Source organism: Phalacrocorax carbo, chromosome 1, assembly GCF_963921805.1.
Source record: "Phalacrocorax carbo chromosome 1, bPhaCar2.1, whole genome shotgun sequence".
Lineage (NCBI taxonomy): Eukaryota > Metazoa > Chordata > Aves > Suliformes > Phalacrocoracidae > Phalacrocorax > Phalacrocorax carbo.
The window spans coordinates 192,388,973-192,414,406 of record NC_087513.1 but is presented as its reverse complement, the minus strand read 5'-3'; positions in this window follow the sequence as shown (position 1 = coordinate 192,414,406).

The window sequence follows — 25,434 nt, the reverse complement described above, 5'->3', positions numbered from 1 at the left end:
GGAAGTAAAGACATGTCATGTATTCCTTCCGTCTAACATTAAAAACAGATTTTGAGCTAGAATTTTGTTAGAAGACACCAGTCTTTCTATACACATACTGGTCAAACAGCCAGCTTGCTTTCTTGATGCAATGTATATCAAAGGTTATGTATCTTCATAATTATTTTCTTTGCAAAACAAGATTGCTAATAGTAACTGATTACTTAAGCAATGGCGCTGGTTTCTCACTGGTTAACAAGAGCCTTTGTACACACAAGGTCTCATGCATTTTTCAATGGCAGGAATAACAATTTTCTTGTTTGGCAGCTCCCAAATGTCATTTTGCCATAGCACCTATGTTAGGAACGGATACAATTTCTGTTAGTGTCTTGGAGGTTTTCCAATTAAATGAGTTGGAGCTGACAGGACTTGAATGAGTTATTGTGTGTTTTTATGTCTTTTTAGAATTTGACTGCTTGAGTGTTTTAGCACTTCAGCTGGGTTGTTAGCATAACTTAGACTTTTGTTAACTTCCCCAAAGTGACCTATAAGGTTCCAATTTTATATGCAGCCTTCAGTTAATGTGATTTCAATAGCAGCTTGATTCCTCAACAGGAATACTTGTATAACTGAGCCTCTGCTCCTATATATCTCCTATAATTCCCATTTAGTGAGTCAGATTCTTTTATTTTAATGAGATAATATTTTAACTTAGATAAAATCCTAAAAGAGTGGCTTGGTCTTTCCACTTCAGCAAGAAAAAAATACGTTATATTTGGCTAGAAATAAATAGAATAACGAACTATCATTAATAAATTATTAAATGCATCTTAATGAATTATTTAAAGTTACAAAGGAACAAGTACTTAGTGCTAGCTATTAATCACATTTTAAAATAATCTCTGATTTTCTTAAAACAGCATCTGCTTTAGTTACAGATGTCACAATTTCTTATACCAGTTTGCAATGTGTCCATTGTGTCATATGCTCTTCAGAAAATAAAAATTTTGTTTGTAAAGATAATTCCTTTTACAAAATGACACCAAATATTTCTCATTTTTCTACCCAACAGCAAAAGTGTCTTTTACCTTTCTTATGCACTTTATTTCTGTCAATTATTTATTTCATGCAAGTTTTCATAACCTAATCAATTTTCACACATTTTTTTTCCACAGTCAGGCTTGGAAAGTATAGAAAATCCAGTTAGCTGAGGTGATTATGTTAGTTAAACAGAATAAGGAAATTTGATATGCTTTGATTTGTTTTATCAAATGCCTACCGAATACTGAGGAAAGTTCTGTGTGCCTGATCTCTGTGCAATCTACATGTCCATCACATTGGGCATTTGGTATTATTAATGCTTTTTGAAGTCAGGCCTTTGTTCTTTATCTGTTGTATATGAGTGATGTTTTTTCTTTTCAGTTGCCAAACCAAGAATCCCAGTTTTATATACTGTTGTTTAACACTATGAACAAAGGCCAACTAACCTGGATAGGAATATTTAAGGATACCAGTTGAAGGCAGAAGCTCAGCAGCCAGATGCCAGACGGGATATTCCCCTAGATGCCAAAATGCTATAGCTTTCCATTTGATGCGTTGAAATCCATGATGAAGACCCAGGACCCCCTGCCTGCACAGTGCAGTGGTTTTGCAGCTTGCTTGCTGGATACCAGGTACATATGACCACACCTCACAGCAGAGGTTTTCTCACTTTTATCCTTCTGATTCTCTCCGCCATTCTGCCAGTTGGGGAGTGAGCGAGCAGCTGTGTGGGGCTGAGCTGCCGGCTAAACCACAACAGTCTCTTTTGGTGCACAATGTGAGGGCTCAGAAGGTTTGAGATGACAGCTTCTGGTCACAGCACAATGTTCTGATTTTTGCAGTACGCGCTAAGGATTGGTGTTGGTTTGTTTAGTCTGCTGTGTTCTGCCGTGATCAATGATGTGTTGCTTAAGAGATTTATTATGCAAACCCTGGTTTTCAGCTTCATCTGGTATTTGGGTTTTGTGTTGGAACTGTTACTGTACTTTGGATGCCCCCTCACTGAGGCAATTAGCAAATATACCTCCTTCTTTGAGAGGTTTTATATGGAGGAAATACAGAATGGTATCTTTGCTGCTTTCTTCTATGATGTCTCCACCTTTATTGCAACAACTTTTTTGGATGTTGAGCATCCTTGGGTAGTTAAGATATACTCATTGTTAGTTTTTGGGCATGTTGTTTTGGTTTTGGCTAAGGTTAGAGAGCAATTTAAGAATATTATCCAGAGATCTGCCCCAAGGTTTGACAGTGGCAGGGTATGAGGGATAGCATGGGCAAATACCTAGGGCAGTGGGCACCCCCAGTGTTTTGGAGATTTACCTCTGACAAATGCAGAATCTGGAAAAACTAGTAGAATATTTGGAGAAAGTGTGTTGTTACCCTGGGAACTCCAGAGAGACACAGATAACTGCAATGTGCTGGGGCCTGGCCCATGTGTACTGAGCCCTGTTCAACAGTATTCAGTGCTCCCAAGGGGAAGAGAAGGTCTCTGGATTGAAAGACAAAGTGACAGGCACTGTGGTCACTCCAACCCTGACGACAGGCACTGTGGCTACTCAAACCCCTTGGTAGGCACTGCAGCTGAACCAGAGAATCAACCTGTGCCAGTATCAGTCGCCCCCATACACAAGACAAAATACTGGAAGCGGAAGTCAACTTGTTTAGAACGGGATGATAAAAAAGCAGGGCCATCATGAGGAGAAGAGGAGGAAGAAGTTATAAATGAAACGTGGACCACCCAATCGCTGTCCTTGAGTGAGTTGCAAGATACATGAAAACATTTTGGCCGCTGTCTAGGTGAGCAAATTGCCACCTGGCTGCTCCGATGCTGGAATAATGAGGCCAGTAGCCTGGAATTAGAAGGGAAGGAAGCCAAAAAACTGGGTTCCCTTTCTGGGGAAGGGAGCATTGACAAAGCAATTGGAAAAGGGACACAAACCCTCAGCCTCTGGAGGCGACTCCTGGCTGGAGTGAAGGAAAGGTATCCCTTCAAAGATGATGTTACATATTGCCTAGGAGAATGGAAAACCATGGAGAAAGGTATCCAGTATCCAAGGGAATTAGCTGTGCTTGAGGTGATTTATGGTGACCTGGACGATCAAGAGTCAATCAAAGATCCAGATTAAGCCCAGTTGCACATGACCCATGTGGCAGAAGTTTGTATGGAGCGCACCATCCTCATATGCAGACTCATTGGCAGTAATGTCCTGGAAAGATAACAGGGCACCAACAGTGGCAGATGTGATTAATCAACTCTGGGATTATGAAGCAAATCTCTCATCTTCCCTTGTCTCTGCTGTGGAGAATCTATCCCGAGAGGTCCAGCAACTCAAAGAAGATATGTCCTTCTCCCCACCTCTATGGACTAGTGTTTCAGCTGTTAGGAATAAGCAGCCTTTGGCTCAGAGGGGAGGATACACACCACAGGCCACTCTATGGTTCTACCTGCGTGACCACGGAAAGGACATGATGAGGTGGGATGGCAAGCCTACCTCGACCATAGAGGCACGGGTATGTGAACTGTAAGGAAGAACAATCACTCAGGGAGGTTCTTCCAGGAAATCTGCTGCTCCAGTTTCCAGTGAGCAGGTCCTCAGACAGAGGAGCAGAAGTGCTGATTTTATTTCTGAGCTTAATAGAGAGGCTCTTGATTTACATTTACAGGAAGTGAGTTGCGAATGCCATGATCAGGACTAGAGGGGCCCTGCCTCCAGCCAGGTGGAGGCAAGAGATAACCGGGTTTACTGGACTGTGTGGATCCAATGGCCTGGCACTTCCACCCAGAGGAGTATAAGCCTTTAGTGGACACCAGTGCACAGTGCACCTTAATGCCATCAAACTATATAGGGGCAGAACCCATCAGCATTGCTGGAGTGACAGGGGGATCCCAAGAGCTAACTGTATTGGAGGCCAAAGTAAGCCTAACTGGGAATGAGTGGGAAAAGCACCCCATTGTGACTGGCCCAGAGGCTCCGTGCATCCTTGGCATAGACTACCTCAGGAGAGGGTATTTCAAGAACCCAAAAGGGGACAGGTGGGCTTTTGGTGTAGCTGCCTTGGAGACGGAGGAAATTAAACAGCTGTCTACCTTGCCTGGCCTCTCGAAGGACCCTTTTGTTGTGGGATTGCTGAGGGTCAAAGAACAACAGGTGCTGATCGCCACCACAACAGTGCACTGGCGGCAATATCGCGCCAACAGAGAATCCCTGATTCTCATCTGTGATTAGCATGGCCCTTGCACAAGAATGACATGCAAATTTGTGAAGTGTTCCATATAAATTTAAAAGAGACTGTTGTGGTTTAGCCGGCAGCTCAGCCCCACACAGCTGCTCGCTCACTCCCCAACTGGCAGAATGGCGGAGAGAATCAGAAGGATAAAAGTGAGAAAACTTGTGGGTTGAGATAAGAACAGTTTAATAATTCAAGTAAAACAATAACAACAGCAGTAATGCAATGAAAAGGAAAATAACAAGAGAGGCAAAAACCGAGGCGGAGAGGGGGAACAAACAACCAAAGCAAACAGCACATGACGCAGCTACTCACCACCCACTGACCAAACACCACCAGTCCCAGAGCCACCACCACCCCCCCATGCACCAACTGCCCCGGTTAATGTACTGGTCATGGTGTCACATTGTATGGAATGAGCACCCCACCGGCCAGTCGGGGTCAGCTGTCTGGGCTGTGGCCCTGCCCCTGCCGGCCTCTCGCCCGCGTGGCAGAGCGCGGGAAGCCGGAAAGGTCCCTGACTACTACAGGCGCTGCTTAGCGATGCTGAGCTGCTACTTAACGGCAACTAAAGCATCAATGTGCCATTGTCACTTTACCAGCTACAGTGAAGAAAATTAACTCTATCCCAGACAAAACCAGCACAATATCTATGCAAGGGCAACCTCAAATCTCAAGCTAAATTCCTCCAAATCTTGACTAAAATGGTTATTTTAGCTGCAGTGGGTATCCTTTCTACACTTGGTACCTCCAGATGATATCAGATGATATCTTTTTGTCAAGACACTGCACTAACAGCAGTAAGCATGCAAGGAGATGGGCAGCCTTTGCTAGGGAGAGCATGTATTTGAGTAGATATCACAGACAGATATGGGTAGATGGGAAAACATGTAATGTATAAATGGAGTGACAGTTTGCAGCTCTCAGAATTACCTCCACAATACCTTTTTTTTCTAGAGTTGTAAAGGGTTCTTGCATTATTTTTGTTGCATTTTTTTAAAGCCTGCTGTTGTGAAACTCCAAAAGAAGAGGGTCCAGCAAGGAGGCAATAGATAGGCAATAAGCAACAGCAAAGGACTTGGTTTTCTCTTCAGATATACAAGACTTTAAAGCATTTTTGTTAAACTGCAGTCACAGTTGGAATCTGGAGGTTATAAATTACTATTATCCCTGATGTAATTTCTTTCCTATAATTATCCAGCAAACATGACTAGAATAATGAGTATCTTATTGTCAGTGAAATTGAGCAGATGCTGATATTTAAGCAGAACAAAACTTCTAGTTCACTCACAACATATCTTGTTGTCTTCAGTGTTGCTTACCTCAGTTTGCTTCCCCACCTTAAATAACCAGTCTTACTATTCATCCAGATAAGTCTGAAGTACCTGACTATTTGCTATTTTCTTCAGTGTTGTTTTAAATATTTTTTTCTCTTGGTGACATTGGGGAAGAGATTTGGAAGGGTTGTCTACTTTTCCAGTATTTGTAAAGCAGCCGAATGTTGAATTATAGCCATCTCACTGGGAATTTTAGAAAAAATTTCAAAGGATCTTAGCCCTCAGTTACTGATAAAACTTAATAGACATTGTTTTACATTTTTATTGCAGTGATTATGGTCTTTTTATAATGTTAAATTTTCACATTCACACTCACATTTCACAATCAGTTTCACATTCAATCACAACAAATTTTGAAACTTGGTTGGCTAAAATGAAAGACATTTATCTATACATAAACACCTGTGATGCGAAACAGTCTTCTGTTGGATATTTATGGACTTCCTATATTAGGTCTGTAGGTAGTGGATTTGTCTCCCCTTTTCCAAATGAAAATAATCTGATTTTCAATGGAAGTTAAGGCTGTGCTTAAATATTGTGTTGAACTAGGCAATGATTACTTGCTTGTTAAAAATAAATTATTGCTTTCTGTTTTGATTTGGTTCCTTAAAATACAAAGGAGATGTCTAGATCTGCTAACACGTTACTTGCACAACAGCAAAATCACCTGGTCAACTTTCTTACTCAATGATTCCTTTATACTTTTCATATTTTGTATAAACTAGGATTTAAGCAACTGTGAATATATGTGGGAAAATATAAATCACCCGCTACACTGCACATCATTATAAATTCGTGCCCCCATCTAATACCCATGCCTAGCAGCCCTGAGCTGGCCCAGCTTCTGCTAGCCAAGACAGATGAAGATAAACCCTCTTTAAAGCAGGTATTCTCAAACGTCTAACATACAAGTCATTAACTGCAGGATGTAAGACAATAGAAATGACGCCTTGCAGAGAAGATACAAGAAGGTATAGCAGAAAGATACCTCTGCAATATGCAGGTATGCAATAACAGCCCTGTTTTGCATGAGGCTGCATACCTCATCCCTGTAGTTCTAAAGCAAATGAAAGGAGCAGAACTAACTTTTGTGGGAGCTTCATTCTGGGATGAAGCTTCATGCCCTGTAGTGCATTGGGAACGTTACTTATTGATGGAAGTGAAGCATGGGATAAAAATGTTGAGTAACACTGGTTAGGGGATAACCCTCCTAGTATATCAGTAAAATTTCATACATTCATTGATCTCAGTGATCGTCTAAGGGGTTCTGAGATAATAATTTAAGGGCACGGAACATTTCTCCAAAATAAGGTATTTTTGAGGAAATGTGAAGGAAGATTTCAATAGCCTATGAATCCTAACCCCTTGGAATGATCTGTCAAACATAAATTACTGTTAACTTTTACCTATTACACAGTATATTTGTTAACATTTCCATAATCAACAAGGTGTTTATTTATACCAAAAGACTGTAGCCTGATTTTTCTAGTTATTCAAAGCTGAGCTCTAATGCTCCATTCCCAAAGGACATATCTTCAGTGCTCACTCTGCATCAACTTAAGAAGTGCTTCTTCTACAAATGAGAGCAGTGTTCTCCTACCACTGATCCTCTGTCACTGTTTCCTCTTCAAGATTTTTCTTTTATTTTTTCCAAGTGAGAGACTTTGAATAGCCCTTTCCATTTCTGGCATAGCTGGGTATGCTGGCTTTGGCTGGGATAGAGTTAATTTTCTTCATTGTAGCTGGTGTAGTGCTGTGTTTTGGATTAGTATGAGAGTAGTGCTGATGGTACATTGATGTTTTAGTTGTTGTTAAGTAGCGGTTCAGTGTTGCTAAGCAGTGCCTATACTAGTTAAGAACTTTTCCAGCTTCCCATGCTCTGCCACGTGCACAAGAAGCCGGGAGGGGAGGGGCCACAGCCAAGACAGCTGATCCAAGCTGGCCAAAAGGATATTCCATATCATATGATGTCATGCCCAGTATATTAACTGGGGGAGTTGGCCAGGAGAAGGAGCGAGCGCGGCTTGTGGACTGGTGGCATTGGTCAGTGGGTGGTGAGCGGTTGCATCCCTTGTGTTGGTTTTCATTGTTTTTTCCCTTCCACACCGCCCATCTTCAAATGGCTTTCACCTCTCTCTCTTTTTTCCGTTTATTACATTATTATTATTGTTGTTGTTATTATTATTGCTTTATTTTAATTATTAAACTGTTCTTATCTCAACCCATGAGTTTTCTCACTTACATTTCCAATTCTCTCCCCCATCCCACCGGTAGGGGAGTGAGCGAGTGGCTGACTGGGGCTGAGCTGCTGACTGGGGCTAAACCACAACACTGGGCCACTACGTAAGTGAGTAGCTTCAAGAAACAGTCTCATCGACATTATTATTCAAAATATCCAGGTAACATGGTCCTGACCTACACAAAAAATGTCAGGGGTGAACAACAAAGTATTGTTCAGTCCTCAGTAGTCAGCTAAGTACAACCTCACCTGAAAATTGAGAGTTCAGAAGTTCAACATGAGTTCAAATGTTATTAAGTTCACATTTCACTAGAGAGAGAGAATGAGTGATATATGTTTATGCTAGGGTATTGGATTTAAAAATACATGTTATGACTCCTATATCAATTTTAAATTATATCCGAATAAATTGTACTATTGTGACTGGCCAAACAATTCAAGGCCATGACCAGTTAAACATGAACAGACAGGAGCAGGCTTATATCAATGAACCAGTTGTACTTAAAAGATGCAGGTGACTATGCACCAAGGACTTGGAATCAGGATTTGCAGTTGGAAAATGCTACAAACTAATCCAAAATAAAAACCAGTCACATTAGTGACACAGATCATAGATATTGACAAATGGGCACTGCACATTTGTTCTAGCTGTATCTGATCTTTCTTAAATTTTTGGTTGACTGTTGAAATGACCAATGAAATGACTGAGGTATCCGGTAGTACTTGTAGGTTTCATTAAGCCTTGAAAGAAGTAATGGACTCCATTGAAACAAAGAGTTAGAAGGAGACCTCAGAAGGTCATTGACTTCATTCCTTACCTCCAAAACAAGGTCAAACACAGATTCTGGGCTACTTCTAACAGATACTTCTCTAACTGGATCTGTTCAAAATCTCCAGTGCTAGGAATTCCATAACCTTCAGAGATAACTATATCCAGTATTCAAATATCTTGACAACTAAGAAGTTTCTGTAATATCTAATTTAAACATCTCTTGTTATAAATTAGGCCAATTTCCTATTGTCTTGTTGATCACTGCCATTGAGAACAGTTGATTACTGTTCTAACAGACTCAAATCTCTCAACATGGTTATACTGTCCTGTCTTCATCTTCTCTTTTCTGGACTGAACATTTCCTTCAGCTTTTTCTATAGATTTTTTAGATTACTTATTACTTTTGTTCATCACTTGGGGTTTCCCTCCAGTTTAACCATAACCTTTTTTAACGATGGTTTTCAAAATGGGACAGAATGTTGTCGTTGAGTCTCTACCATTTGTTCCAAGGAGTATAATAGCTATGTAGCACATTAATAATTACTTGCATGTTAATATTTAACTAGCAATAAGTCTTGTATGTAATGAGATTTCAGAATGAGACTTGTCTCTTTTGTGACAGCAACTCAAACACTGACTCATTTCATGTGAACCCCCTTGAGCCTTGCTTGTGGTGTTGCCAACTAACCAGTTACTCTGTTTTTTTCTCATTTTACATTTATGAATTTAATTTTTGCTTTCTTCCTGGAGAATTTTTCACTTGGCCTTATTAAATATCATTATATTGATTTCAGACCAGTCCTCTAATTTATCGAGTTCATTCTTAATTCTTCTTCTAACCATCAAAACACCTGTTGTACTTCTCAAATTTCTGTCAGCTGCAAATTTTATGGGATTACACCCTATTTCATCTTCACAATATTAAAAGTTTATATTGAATATTAATGGGGAGGCACCTTTTGCAGGACCTCCCGATTTGTCAGGGCCTTCCATTTTGAAAGCATATTCTTCATAAAACCACTTAATTAATATTTCCCAAATTTGCATATGAAAATGTTTCAGGAACTGTGCCACAAACTTTACTAAAGTCAAGATGTACCATATCTACTATTTCTATCCTATCCACTGGGCCTTGTCACCCCACTGAAAGAGGGAACTAGGGTGACTCTGTGACTAGTGTGTCACACTGTCACTAGTGTGACTGGCCTCGACAGTTTTATTACTGCATTATCCTTCAAGTGCTTACAATCTGAGAGGTTTAGGAATTTGTTCCAGTAGCTTTCCAGGTAACAAATTTAGGCTAGCTGGCTCATAGCTACCCTTTGCAAAGGTTGAGGCCATATTTGGGGTTGGTATTCTGGGAAGCAAGTTAAGGAAAATTATGTCATAACTCTGAGTTTAGCTCCAAAAAGAATGACAACTCTGTCACTTGGATTTCTGTCAAAATTTAGATTTTGGGATGGAGGAGCTGTAATACTATTACAGTCATGCTATTATTTTCCTGTGCTGATAGCCTATGCAAATGGTATCTACTTGTTCCATATTGACACAGCAAAATAGAAAATATATGAATTAGAGTACTGTTAGCATTCCAGAGGATGTATTTATATATCCACTAACATTTACAGCTGGTTGTGCTAGCAGTATAGACAGTTTCTGCAGGCAGAGGCTAGAGGGAAAGCAAATAACTTCTTGACCTCAAGGGAAGTGGAGCAAGAGATATACAAGAGGTATGATGAAATCACTCTTTCAGCAGAGAAGTAGGTCATATTCAGAAAACAGATATTCCCATATTTCTTGTGAGTCACTTTTGATAGTCCCACAAGCTGATTATCTGTAGGTGTCTGAATATTTCCATTCTTTTTTTCACTCTCCATATGTAAAATGAAAACATTAGAACTCCCTTTCTTATACAGTTTATCTATGTACTAAATAGCTTAGTATAGAGATCTATATGCTTTCTGACGATAAGGACACTATGCACTCATAAAACAGAAAAATAATAATGTGAATGTCAATACTGAGCCAAAGGGGAGGAAATTGTTTCTGCCCTCCTCAGATGATTGTACATGAAATCCAGACTAAGCTAGTTGGAGCATGTAGAGAACTAAATTATCTGAGGGGTGCCAAGTATGATTATACTGTCAAAAAAAGTATATAGAGGGAGTATGCATGTGAAAAACAAATACAAAGAGACGTGGGAGCAGTGTGAGAAAAGGACACAACATGGCATATAGAGGACAATGAACAAGCTAATAAGAGACAGAGAACACTGAACCTAAGCAGGTAAACCATCCCTTTAAGATGGGATATACTGTGTTCCAGTCTCTGTTCAGTGATTCTGTTGCTTGTCTCTTAGTAAAATGTTATTTACTACTGGATCCTTTCTTGCGAGTGGAAGAGCTGGCAGGTCTGCGATAAAAATGTGGACACCTTGTCTTGACTGCTTCACTGCCAGAGGCTCAGACACAATCTGGGTGGGATCAGGATATGCTCTCAGCACATGCAGCAGCCAGTGGGCTGGGGCAGGCTGCTGCCAGGGAGCTAGGAAAGGGGAGGCTGAAGCCCATAGGGTGGAAAAAAGGGCCAAATCTCATTTCCTATTATTTTGTTGTTAGTTCTCAAAAAATTAAATGTGAACTTACAGAGGACATCCCCACACTTGCAGAGTAACACCTAGCGACATCTCAAATGACATTAGACGTCAGTGTTTAGGCAACTGAATAAACCCCTAAATTCCTCTTGGTTTAATAAGAGTAAGGCAACATGTTTTAAGCATCTGAACTGGTGTGTCAACAATCTGAATAGAAAGTGAAATGCTGTATAAGAGGTGCTGAGCAGCACAGGTCTGGTCTGCAGGGACGGCTTCCAAAGGCACTCAGTCTTGTCGGTGCAGGCAGGGGAGATTTGGACCCTCTTCACCTGATTCACCCGTCAGGCAATACAGGTTGACAACAGCACTGCTGTTGGTAGAGCTACAACCTGAAAATAAATGCACTGGAGGAATTATGGTACTTCCTGAATTAGGAGAGATTTAAAGGTGTCTGACAGCAGTGCCATGCTTTGGTGTGCACATCTGTGTGCAGGCGAAGCACCCTTGCTCCTGCACAGCCTGAGCTGCCCTTCTAGGGAACACACCAAGACGTCCATCCTCCCAGGCTACATGGTAGCCGGAAGCAAAACAGTTAATGCTCTCTGAACAAAATACCCAACACAGGTGCTCACATGCTGGGATTGCAAAAGAAGCTGGACAGGAGGGAGTGTGACTGAATTCAGATGCTGTAAATTACTGTAAGAAAAAAAGCAAAGAAAGAAAAAACCCACAACTATATGCATTCAGCAAAGCTTTCCTCCCTAGGTTTTGGGCTGAGTGAAATTTAGGAACTATCAGGAGAGAGTTAGGTAGTAAGAAGCTTCTTTGGACTTAAATTTTTAGTCCTGGATATAGGAAGAATGTTTGCTCTCATTTATCTCAGCCCGGGGCCCCAGGTAATTCTAAATTTAGCCAACCTATTGCCAATCTGCAGAGCAAATACTACACATTTTATCTGAATATTTGTCTGAATGTCCAGTAAATTCTGTGATCTGATAGTATAATTTACTTTTTAAATTGCAAATGAAGTATTAATATATACTAAAATCTGTAGAAGACTAAGACAACAGTACCTGTTATGACACAATCATGTCTAAAGAAGTATATAACAAATGACCTTGATAAACAGAACCAGATTATGAGGTGTTAGCTGGAATCTGGATGTTGAAGCACTATCAAGAACCACACAGTAAATAGGCTGTCTAGCCTGGAAACGTGATGAGACAGAACTTGGTAGGAATTAAGCCTGATAAGCCTGAATTTAATGCAAAAAGAAATTGTGTTTCTGTAAGATAAAAATAAATAAATAAGTAATATATTGTACAGTTAACATCTTTCCGTAAGAAACTTATTTCTATAATAACACCATGTTTGATATTTAGTGAGACTGAAAACAAAAATAAGTGAATATAAACTAGTAGAGTAATGATAGTTGAAACAAAGCACTCTTGCTACATATATATATATATATATATATATATATAAATGCATACTATATATTTGAGAGAGAACAAGAGATCCAGCTAATGTCAACCTGTGAAGACTTTACAAACTTCTGGGGAGGAGACTATTGTATTAATTGTTTGCTACATTTTAATATAAAATCTCTGATCGCTGTGAGAGACAAAATATGAGAAGAAAAGCTGATATGATCTGGTTTTCCATTTCTGTGTGCCTGTTAGTGCACTAATCTGACCATTCTGGACAATCTGTCTCTTGAGGTTACCTAATTCATAGACGGTGATTGGCTAATAGTCATTTGAGTAAATTTTTAGAATGACCTAACAAAAAAAAAAAGGCAACCACTACATCTCTGGGCTAAATGTACATTTAGGTATTCATTATATATGCTTGTATAATGTGTATGTATTATAAACCCCACCAAATGTAAACAGGAGATTCAAAACTGGCAGACTGGTTAGAACTGAGATGTACTGCAGGCTTTCTTTGTCGCAAAGCACTCCACACACCAGCATTACTGCTCTTCTAATATGCTAAGTATGCAGTTCACTCAAACTGAGACTTTAGTAATGTATTTTTCTGCTAGAAACAAAACACAGTTTTGAGGTGTTTACCACAAAATAATGGTGTTTGAGAGAAATGGATTTTATACAACTAAGGTTTTACAGTGCTTGCCTAGATTCAGTAGTGAAGATTTAATTGGGATTAGTGATGTTTTACCTCGCAGAAATCCATTAAGTCTTGTTTAAAGCAAGAAATTCATAAATTCACAAAGGTAAAATTGCATTATGCATTTTTGCGGTAAGTTCTCCCTTAATCAAAACATGATATTGGTCCCAGTATCCTTAAATTAAGCAATTTCCTTCATATTTTATTACTGTATGTGCTACCATTCTTTCATTTAGCCTCAACATGGCTTGCAAATAATGGAAACAATATTAACTTCATTTTTCATAAGGGGAATTTTTCATAAAGAGGATTGAATTACAGAGAAAATAAGTATTTTGTCCAATCTGGCACTGGAAGGCCATGCCAGGGTCAAGGATCAATCCTGAACTTTCTGCTGTGTAAGATCAGAGCATGCAGCAAGTCAAGGAAAATGTGACCATTTGCAGTGGAATGAGTGATGTGAAATTACTAAGGCAATGATGTTGCAGACCAGCATACTTCTTCAGATTTTGAACTTAATTCTGTCTTTTTGCAAGTGGGTATTTCAACTTAGAAACATGGAAATCAAATTCCTCTGGGAGGAGAAGGGAAATCAGGTTGGGTATAGCTCATGGTATATGTTGGGTAGCTGTTTTAACTTACAGCTGTATATACTCTTTGGACCTCCTGTGCTTAAATCTGACTTCTTTCATGTATGGCAAGCGTTGTTCCTGTGATCTTGGCTGTAAGGCATAGTATCTTCCCCCTCAGTATCCACTGCCCTCTGCTTTTTATTGTTTATTTATAAGCTTGAGGAACAGAATAGTTGTCCACACCAAAATTTAAATGATCAAAAGGCAGCTGACTAGAGACTTGCTGAGATGAATGGAGAAATTAAAATCTCAGAGTTATTCTTCTTGCTTTCAACCAGCTCGTGTAGTCATGTCTGGTTTGAATGAGTCATGGGTGAGTTTTTTCAGAACTGTGACAACTGGAGACCTATTTTCATAACTTTTTTTTGGTTAAAAAAAAAAATTAGATCATTTAGTCTGACTGACCTGCCTCTTACTGTGCATCAGCTATAAAACTCCCCTGCCCCATTAGGTGGCTGTACCAGTCCTTGTAGATAATTAAATTTGAAAGTCTAAAGTTGGGAGTGAAACCTTGACCTCCAAAGTGAATACTGTAGGTAAAAGATATGGACATTCTGACTTAGGTGATACAGAAACAAATTACATTGTTTCTTGTCTTGTCACAATCATAGGTCTTCACATGAATCATAAAAACTACTTAAACCTCCTCCCCTAATAAAAATAATTAACAAAACTGTCAGATCTATAGCAGTCCCATTTCCACTGTGCATATTCTGTCATTCATTTTATAAAGTGGTTGTGGAAGTTTATGTAGCTTTAACCTGGAATGACAGTTCTTTAATGTCTCACTTGTTTGTTTTCAAAATGCAACCAGAGAAGACAATGTGCCTGGGTTGATGGCTTTTACCCTTCGCATCACACCCTTTTGGTGAGTACCCTTTCCTAAGAAGTGCAAGATCTTGATGCAAGTTTACAATCTGACCCTACTTCTCTTCTTAGATTACTGTCATCTCCAGTTGAAGGCAAACTCTGTAGAGATACCCTCGGTCATTCTGTTATAGCCAGTTATACAGCCAAAACCACGGTGTTTGTGAACCAGAAAGGGACAGAAGAGACCATCTGTGACTTTGTAACTGGCTTGTTATGGCACTCACTCAGGACATGTAAATGCCAGTTTAGTTTCTTTGCTCACAAGGCTGTTTTTGTATTTTGTATCTGATAAAAGCCAGCAATGATCCTAGAAGTAGAGGTTGCAATTTCTCCTGTGTGTTTGGCCTGCCCAGAACACCCAGAGCACTGGTTTCTCATGGAGCATGGCAGCACCCATTTGTGTTTTTGGACCCTGCTGGGGCTTTGGTCAATGTTACATGCCTGCCCACTCGTGCCCACATGCAAATGCTCATAGTCAGAAGCAGTGCCAGTGTCCAGGCACCCTGGACACTGCAGGTCCAACAGGGACCAATCAATAACGTCAGCTGTCTGCAGAGGCGAGGTAAAGGCTGAGAAGTAATTCAAACATATCTATCCGAAGTCTTGCCTCAGGTATATGCAGTATCCACAAGGGTCCCTGGCATTGTAATGCTTATCACCACAACACCTAGGAGCTCCTGAGAGAATATTTACACAAAAAAGCCCTTTAAATAGAAGAATAAAGCCTTCAGAATTAGGCACCTTCTCTCTGGATGGCCCAGCAGTCTTTCAGCATCCTACAAGTGCTAAATCTCTACGTAGAGACTATCAGAAGGTTTGACCTTTAGGCCATTGCCTCATTGTACTACCTAGAACTCTTGCTATGGATAGAATGAAAAGAAGCCGATTCTTCACATTTTTTTTCAGAATATCAGGCTATTAATAAATGTATCTGTCACTGCTATGAATTCATTTTTCAGTTTGATTACCAGTACTGCAATAATTTTTATGAACATGGTGATTTAAAATGTGAAACTTTCACTAATTGATTCAATGTCAGTTGTTCTTAACTTGGTCTCTCTTTTAATTTGCTTGGCAAAATTGTACTAGAAGATAAGCTAAGCATAAAGCCTAATTTAACACTAAATTTTAGCTTAGAAAAGTCCTTCTTTTGATGTACATTTGCTTGCTCATCCTTTGTAGTAATAACCATGAAAACACACAGCAGGTTTATTCCATCAGATTGAAATGGTGAAAGTAATTCAGTATATTATAATTCCAGACTATTACTCAAACAGGGTTTTGCGGAGGCGGGGGGAGGTAGATGGTTTGGATTTTCTTTAGTCAGGGAGCATGGCTAATCAGAAAATTAAGCCTCTTTAATAGCATTTTCTACATGTTCTTCCATGTCTGAGATGAGTTGACCCACAAGCCTAAATATGCTCCAAGTCACACCCTATAAATTAAGGAAACTCCAGTAATGAGAAGAGGATATGTGAGCCCAGCTTGCTTGAAGCTTGGAAATTACGGTTCTATTTCTACAGGGCAAGTCAAATATTTGGATTGTCCCTGTATAGGAAAACTTAAAAAACTAAAAACAATTTAATCCATATAATAACAGTATTAGATAATCTAGATGTTCTAACCTTATGCACCTTATGCCTTCCTACTGCCCAGGCTGCCACAAGGGAACACAGCTGATGGATCCTATCTTTTCAAGCCTTTTGGGTCTCAATACCTTTTTTAGATCTTGACCTGGGGGCACCCTGTGAAGCTCCAACCCTGGCATCCTCTGTTGATGGCAGAACACAGTCAACATAGAAACTGAAACATCATTTCTTTCTTAGTGCGATCGTCTCTTAAGGCTCTTGAAGGTACCTGCATGGGCTTGCTTGTACACGGCTGTAGAATTAGACAAGAATCACGTTTCCAAGTCTTTGCTGGCTGAAGAAATTACCAGCAGCCCTTACTGCCACCTTTGCCCTGGAGATTCTGCTCACTCAGATCTGGTGGTACATTGCACACATTAGGTCTCTGTGATTCATTTCCATCTGAATGAGGTGGGCAGTTCAAATAGTTCATCTTTGCTAAGTGTCCTCATTTTGATGGGAATGATTTCATGTATGGCTCTGAGGAAACAGTAGTTGACAGCAGGGGCCACCAACAAACAGCTGAGAGTGCAGGCGAAGGGAATGGTGATTTCTTTAGCTCAGCCAGCCAGAAATGGGCATAATCAAGAACTAACACTGCAGAACTAATTGAATCTGAAGTGCCCTGTCACCAGGTTGGTGGTTTCTCACCTCTCCAGGCCAAGGCAGCTGTCAGGAGCACAGTTCAACAGGCGTACCTTTGGCAAGTTAAGACATGCAACCAAAATGCAACTCATAATTTGTCACTGTCTCTGTTGCCATTGCAGCAGTCTGTATTCTGGTTGAATGCTGCCTTCTTTTTGATTGATTATAATACAGGAGAAAAAAACCTGAACAGTTTGAAAATGAGTAAGGGAAATTTGAGAATTTCATGTTTCAGATGGAAAAAGAAAGAGAACTGTATTAATTTGAACTTAGTCTTCATGCAAGTAGAAACAAGGTTTGTGGGTACTGATAATTCAAAACATGAGGGGATTAGTCCTAGAAAAGGAATTAGAATTAAATCATATTGATCATTCAAAACAGGGCATAGAAGAAGTTTAAAAGTACATTTAATTATCCAGACTTCATGGATTATATAGTAAAATTAACATGTAATCATATTCAAAGGTTGTGTTTCAAATTAACAAATTAAGTTATATTTGAAAAAGTGATAAATAGATTACAGTTCTACTGACAGAAAATTATAACATGCAGCACTTTTGCTCTTTGATAGTCCCTTTTAATGCAGCAGAGGGATGGGAACCTGCCCACACATGAATGAGCTGAGTCCCACAAGGAAAATCAACTACAGGAGGCAGCTCTTCTCTGACTCGCCCCTTAGTGACTGCCTGGGGCTGATCCAGGAGGTTGCTCAGAGCATCTTGAGTCGGGCTCCCACACTGAATCATCCATGGGGAAAACCTCTCCCTTGGTTACAGAAGGAGCTTTAAGAGATTAGACCCTCACAGCTAAATATAGACTTCATCAACAACCTTCTTAATTTCCTTTTGTTTTTCCTGACTACTGATCGTGTCTTACCCTCCACTGTTCAAGCACATTCATATGTCTCCCTACACATCCAGAGATGCAAATATCTCACATAAGTTGTGATGTACTGTGCATTTAGAAAATGAAACACTTGTATCTTGGGATATCTGTTGTAGATAGACATTTAATTCAGTGTATTAAATAAGGAGAAATCACAACAGGCTATCCTGTTGCTATCCATCTGAACTATTTCTGGCATGACACTTGTCTCCCTTCTAGTTCTTCTTGGATGAGACTCCAATTGCAGAGCAGATGGGAACAGACAGCTCTGTTATTTAACTCCAATCCCACCTTGCTCAAGAAAGAAAATAAGTGAACCACAATTACTGACCAACTCTTTTTTTCTGTAGTCCTTGAACTTTAATGAACTAGAAGGAAGAGTAGGAAAAGAAAGGAGTAAGGAAAATAAGGTCATCTACCCAACTGATCATATATACTGTTTTTCTTTCTTCTGCTTTTAATTTTGTTGCTAAAAGAAAAATGTTTCCATCAGTACAAAGGGCAATAAGCTATTTGAACAGTGACAAATCAGAAATATGGAGTGTGATACATCCTAAACTCAAATAAAGAAATTTGATTCTTCTTTTTCTTTGTATGACATCTTCCTTCACTTCCCATTTATCTCTCTTCCTGTACTCTGCTCCACCTTCAGGAGTTTCCTTTTAATAAAGGGGCAGAATATTTCAGAAGCAGAGGTTATGTTCTGTCATGTCATTTATCTGTGAGTCCAAAAGCTTGATGTTCTCTCTTGAGAATGAGTTATAAAACACTTGCAGAGCTGGACATGCATCTGAAACCAATTTGAAGGTTCCAGAATGTTTTTCTTTGATGCCACCAATTACTCCTGCATTTCATTATGTCTTTGTTGCCCTTCACTTTCTTAATTCCCATAGGCATTAGGAAATAAGGTTTAAATTGAAATGTATTTGCCTAAACAGATATTTTCTATCTCAATTTACTTGTGACAAGCTTAATGAAATCATATTGACAACATGTATTTGTATACCAATTAGCTTTCAGGAAATGCCTGCTTATGTCCAAAAGAAGTTAGGTAGTAGGCTTCTGAGGTGTCAAAATATCTGGACAATATATGATTTGCAGCATCATTAGCTATCTGCATATTCACATTATAGGACTTCTTTCTGTTTCTTTGCTTCCCTGCATTAGCAGTCCCACAGTATCACTCAGAGAACAAAAGAAAAGCAAGAAAGTGGGCTTCATTGCCTGCTGCCTTGAAGAAACTGTAGAAGGAACAGAGCATCACATGTAGTATTTATACCACGTGTCGATGTATGCAAAAAAATGGCCATGTCCTCTACCAGCAACAAAAAACAATTGACAATGTAAGAAAAAATTAAGAATATACTTTTGGCATGACCTTTGTGTTCGAAAGTAAAACAAAGCACAGGGTGGAGGGAAGGAATTAAGCTAGAGGGAAGGGTACAGTTTCTACATAAGCAAATATGGTATGCTAGCTAATAATTCCCAGAAACATATAAAGCATTTGAGCATAGGCTGTTCTTCCTGCATGTAACATTTCCTGATGCCTTGAAGAATATCTCATGCCCGATACAGAGGAGATATTTTTCTAAGTAAGACAAAGAGATGGCTGTACAGAAGATGGCCAGACAGAATAATACAAGGATCCAAGGCAGATCCAGTTTTTAAATATGCATACTTGCTGCATACCCACTGTTTCAAATTCATACAATAGAGTGATCTAATAATACACCCTTTCTAGTCATCTGCCTTTTTCTGCTCAGTGTTGCCAAAATTCTCATCAGCCAAACTTTATTTCTTTTCCCTTAACTATTTTGTAACTAGATAACATTTTAAATGCCACAGACATTTTTTTTACAGTGTATGTTTGTAATTGATTTTTTTGTTTGCAAGGCAAAGGTCTAGACAGGTCTATATATCCATGAGTTATTCATGCAAAAAATACTATTTAGAGAGCAAGCCTGTAATGTCAAGGGATTTTAAAAATTGTATACATTCGTACAGTGATCCTGGGGCTGTGAGTAGGTCAAGCTGAAGAGAAAAAAGTAAAAGTGAAAGGTCAGGATTCAAGTTAATTTTGCCACAAGGTTTTCTATTATATGACACAGTGTTCAAGACAGAAAATGTATGTTATAAATTGTTTACTTGCAAAGGAGAGCTTTTGTCCAAGAACTCCCAAAGAATTCCCATTTCAGAATACTTTCACTTCCGCTGCAAGCAAGGCCATTGTTTATGAGTTACATAGTAAAATATTTTTTCTTGCTGACTGTAAGAAGAATGTTTCTGCATGATCAGCTGGCAATCAGTAACCTTTACATGATCATTCTACACTCTAATTATTGCTTCATCATATGCCTGGAAAAAAGGGATGAATAGAGCACTGATGTGAAGATAACACATTCTCTAAACAGGAACCTATGTGTTAGTTTCTAACTCCATTTACATCCATTTAAACCAGACTCAGTCCTGTAACTTCAGAGGAGTATTACAAATTCACAGTGGTGTAGCTGAGCATCTGGCACTGAGCTTTTAGAAATAAATGGACTCCATTTGTGTGATATAATGACCAGAATTTTCTGATATTGAGGGGACTTGAGAGTTAACAGCCTAAAGCAAAATCTGAAAGGTAATGTGTTTTGGCTTATGGAAATAATAGAGCACACATGCTGGAAGGAATCCTAGGGACCGCACATACTCTGCCCTTCTTAATTTTTCACGGCATTTTGCATACAAAAGTACACATACATCTCACTGGGTGAGAATTGTTTGTGTGCGTAGAAATGGCATTTCAGCCTGGAAGCCTTTGTAAGCCTTCACTTTTCTTTAAATCCAAAACTACTATTCATTGGAGTTGAGAAGAGCACATTACACAACATCTGTGGCCAGCCTGCGGGTTACTAGTGCAGCAATCTCTCCTCAGATGCTCTCAGCCGATGCAGGTGGGCTGCTTATTTCAGAAGAGGTGGCTTGCACACTGGGGGATGCTTTTAGGCTGTTCAGGCGGTTGCTCCTTTAGGCTATGTTAGAGGTAGCAAAGGGTACTGTCTTGGCTACATAGGCAGCACTGTGTACTTACTGGTCACTCATCCAGGTTCCAAGAAGGGGACTTTTCTGACCACATGTAGACATTTCTTACATGTATGGCCTAATGGGAACTAGTTAGATTCATTCTGGTGAGTGGACAGAACAAGCACTTCCAGTGTGTTAGGAGCTGCTGAACCCAGCAGCCTGACAGAGGTGAGGCTGCTGCAGCTCCCTGTCCCCAAGTCCAGCCAGTAGTGAGGATGAGCGTGTGTTCCCAATAGGCATGTGTGCACACATACACAAAATATGTGTGCTTACATTCATTGGAAGCCACATAAATCAGTAGAGACATAAACTACAGAACCCACACAACACAAACAGCACTAAAGGCCTGATCTTGTTTCCCTCAGCCAATGCCCAGACCCTAGTGTCTCCAGAAGCCAGGACCTTCTCTGGTTTCTCCAGTCCCCTTTGACTCTCCCATATACTTATGATTGCCACAGCCTTTTCTACTCTGAAGCAAGTCTACCTTGATGTTCACAAGTGCCTACACACACTGACACACCCACACAACACGCATGCACCCCATTCTCCCCCATCGCTGACACCTGAGGCATGTGGAACACCACATGTGACTTGTTGTCCCCCCTCCAGTTGCTGGCACTCAGACCTCCATACACAAACATGCACACAGAGCCCCCTTGCCCAGAAAAGTAGTTAGAAATGGAGATAAAGGAGAAAACAGAACACACAGTGGCTATCAGACAAGATTGGTACATGTGGCTGGGCAAGTGTACTAGTCAGCAACCTGTTTACACATGACCTACACCTTTTATTCCCTTATTCCTTCTATTTTCACACTCTGGTGGCTCCCCAAATCACTTTGACCCCCCCATTTCCCCACCTTTTGTCCTTCCCCTAAACAGCTCATACCAAGTCTTGTACAATTCCAAGAGGTTTTTCCCTTACACCCCTTAATGCACCCCAGGCTCCCTTAGGCAGTAACCCCCCCCCAGTCTGTAAGGTGGTCGAGAGAGCATCTCCTGTTCACTCACTGATTGGTATCATCTCAGGACCATCAGGCTGATGGCTCCTCTGTGACAGCCCTGGCATGAGCCATTTTCACTAACTGGGTTATTGGGGCTCCTCTGCCTGACACTGTTCAGGTATATACTTTTTTGCTCAGGGAGATAAGCTTTTTGACAGAAAGGGCAAAAGCCATTTCAGATTCAATGTGAATATCTGAAAAAGTTCCCATTCTCCCTATTGGCTGCTTATGTAGCTTAGGCAGTCAGGCCTGGTGGTTATATTAAATATGAGGAACCATATTTAGTAGGGAAGAACATGAACATTTTCCTCGACATTAATATAGATCGTCCTCTAAGACTTCAATTCACTTTTATTACCTTAAGCCACCCCATGCTAGCTCAAAGGCAGTCTACCTTCATGTGTCCATCCCGTGTGTTTTTACAGATTCCGTACAATAAGTAAGCTGCACCAGCTTAGGTTTCCTTACATATCAGAAAAGGTTCCAGCACTTAAACGAACATGAAGAACTGCACATGACTATAGGCAATTCTAATAAATTGTCTAAAAGACAATAAAAATACTTCTATAAATACATTAGCAGCAAAAGGAGGGCTAAGGGGAATCTCGAGCTTTTATTAGATGTGGGAGGAAACGTAGTGACAAAGGATGAGGAAAAGGCTGAGGTACTTAATGACTTCTTTGCCTCAGTCTTTAATAGTAAGACCAATTGTTCTCCAGGTACCCAGCACCCTGAGCTGGAAGACAGGGATGGGGAGCAGAATGGAGCCCACATAATCCAAGGGGAAATTAGTAGCAACCTGGTACACCACTTAGACACATACAAGTCTGTTGCGCTAGATGAGATCCACCCAAGAGTACTAAGGGAACTGGTAGAAGTGCTCACCAAGCCACTTTCCATCAGTTATCAGCAGTCCTGGCTAACTGTGGAGGTCCCAGTTGACTGGAGATTAGTAAGTGTGATGTCCATCTACAAGAAGGGCTGGAAGGAGAATCTGGGGATCTATAGGCCTGTCACCCTGGTCTGGGTGCTTGAGAAGGTTATAGAGCAGATCATCTTGAGTGCCATCACACGGCATGTACAAGACAACCAGGGGATCAGGCATAGCCAGCATGGGTTTATGAAAGACAGGTTCTGCTTAACTAACCTGATCTTCTTCTATGACAAGGTGAAGCACTTAGTAGGTGAGGGAAAGGCTGTGGATGCTGTCTGCGTAGACTTTAGTCAAGGCTTTGAAACCATTTCCCACAGTGTTCTCCTGGAAAAAAACTGGCTGCTCCTGGCTTGGTCAGCTGTACTCTTCACTGCATAAAAAACTGGCTGCATGGCTGGGCCCAAAGGGTAGTGGTGAATGGAGTTAAATCTAGTTGGTGGCCAGTCACAAGTGGTGTTCCCCACAGCTCAGTGTTGGGGACAGTTTTGTTTAATATCTTTGTCAATGATCTGGACTAGGGGATTGAGTGCACCTCAGTAAGTTTGTAGATGACACCATATTGGGCAGGAGCGTTGGTCTGCTTCAGGGAAGGAAGGCTCTGCAGAGCAATGTGGACAGGCTGGATCTATGGGCCAAGGCCAACTGCTGGGTTCTGCACTTGGGTCATAACCTCATAAAATGCTCCAGGCTTGGGGAAGAGTGGCTGGAAAGCTGCCTGACAGAAAGGGACCTGGAGGTGTTATCTGACAACTGTCTGAATAAGAGCCAGCAGTGTGCCCAGGTGGCCGAGAAGGCCAACAGCATCCTGGCTTGTGTCAGAAATAGCGTGGCCAGCAGGAGTAGGGAAGTGATCATTCCCCTGTACTTGTTGCTGGTGAGGCCACATCTTGAATGCTGTGTTCAGTTTTGGGCTCCTCAGTACAAGAAACACAGTGAGTTGCTGGAGCATGTGCAAAGAAGAGCAACAAGGCTGGTGGAAAGGTAGAGAACAAGTCTTATGAGGAGCGACTGAGGGAACTGAGGTTGTTTAGTCTGGAGAAGAGGAGGCTGAGGTGAGACCTTATCGCTCTCTACAACTACCTGAAAGGCGGTTGTAGCGAAGTGGCTGGTGGTCTCTTCTCCCAAGTTACTAGTGATGGGACAAAAGGAAATGGCCTCAAGCTGCACCAGGTGAGGTTTAGATTGGATATTAGGAAATAGTACTTTACTGAAAGGGTTGTCAGTGTTTGGAACAGGCTGCCGAGGGAAGTGGTTGAGTCACCATCCCTGAAGGTATTTAAAAGATGTGAAGAGGTGGCACTTAGGAACATGATTTAGTGGCAAACTGGCAGCATTAGGTTTACGGTTGGACTCAATGATCCTCAAAGTCTTTTCCAACATATATAATTCTGTGTATCCTGTGTAATCCATACAAACTAGCTGAATAAAGATAACAGGAAAGAAGTATTATTAATGCTGCTATATCTGTAGAGGCAAGGATTTATTATTCTGTACTGCTGATTTATATTAATTAACCTAAATGCAGTCTGAAAACTTGTAGTAAATACATAATCAGGACATTTCAGATGTACAAATCCATCAAAATACCACAGAATGTACAAGAAATATTTCAAAGCCATGTCTTTGTTACAGACAATGGTGTTTTTTCATCAGAATTGTAGAAATCATTCCTGATGGACATTTGGGCAAATAAAATTCCCACCACAATTTTAAAAGAACATACTGTGTTTAATCTTTCCACATGTAGATGAATATAGATGATTACAGAATACAATTTATAAACATCAGGGAATCTTTTAAGTACAACAGTGTGTTCTTCTAAGGACTAATTGTCATAAAATTGTGACCAGAAAGCAGGAGAGCCTCCTACTACACAGCAATCTATACTGCACAGAATGTGAAGCAAGTCAATGCATGCATATATCTGCCTCATGATATGCCAACCCCCCCCCCAAAAAAAAAAAGATTGAAGGCAGAACTTAAAGATGAGTTCAAGAGAAATCAAGGCCTTGTTACCAAATCTCAAGAATTCTCTGTTAGTTGTCTCATTGCAGCTAACCCTGATCCAGGAGAAGCAACACCTTCTGAATCTGTATAGCTGAAGAAGGAAAAAATATGTACTTGGATTTGCTGTACTTTTACAACGATGGAATGAGTTTTCATTTATATCAGTACTGGTAATAAGAAAATAAGCCTCATTGTTCTGGTGGCATTGGAATTGGTGAGAGCTCATCTGAATAGTCCAAAAGAGAGCAAGGGCCATGGTAATAATTAAGCAACGTAGATGTTGATGGGTTCCAGCACTCAAGCTCATTTTCTGACCCTCTTTCTCTTCCCAGTACAGAGAAAGTTTTCTCTCCTTGCTTCTGAATTGCATAAGACAAAATTCCAGCCACTATCTGCCTTACACTTATCTTTCCTTTCTGAACAAACCATTGGTGTGTCTGTG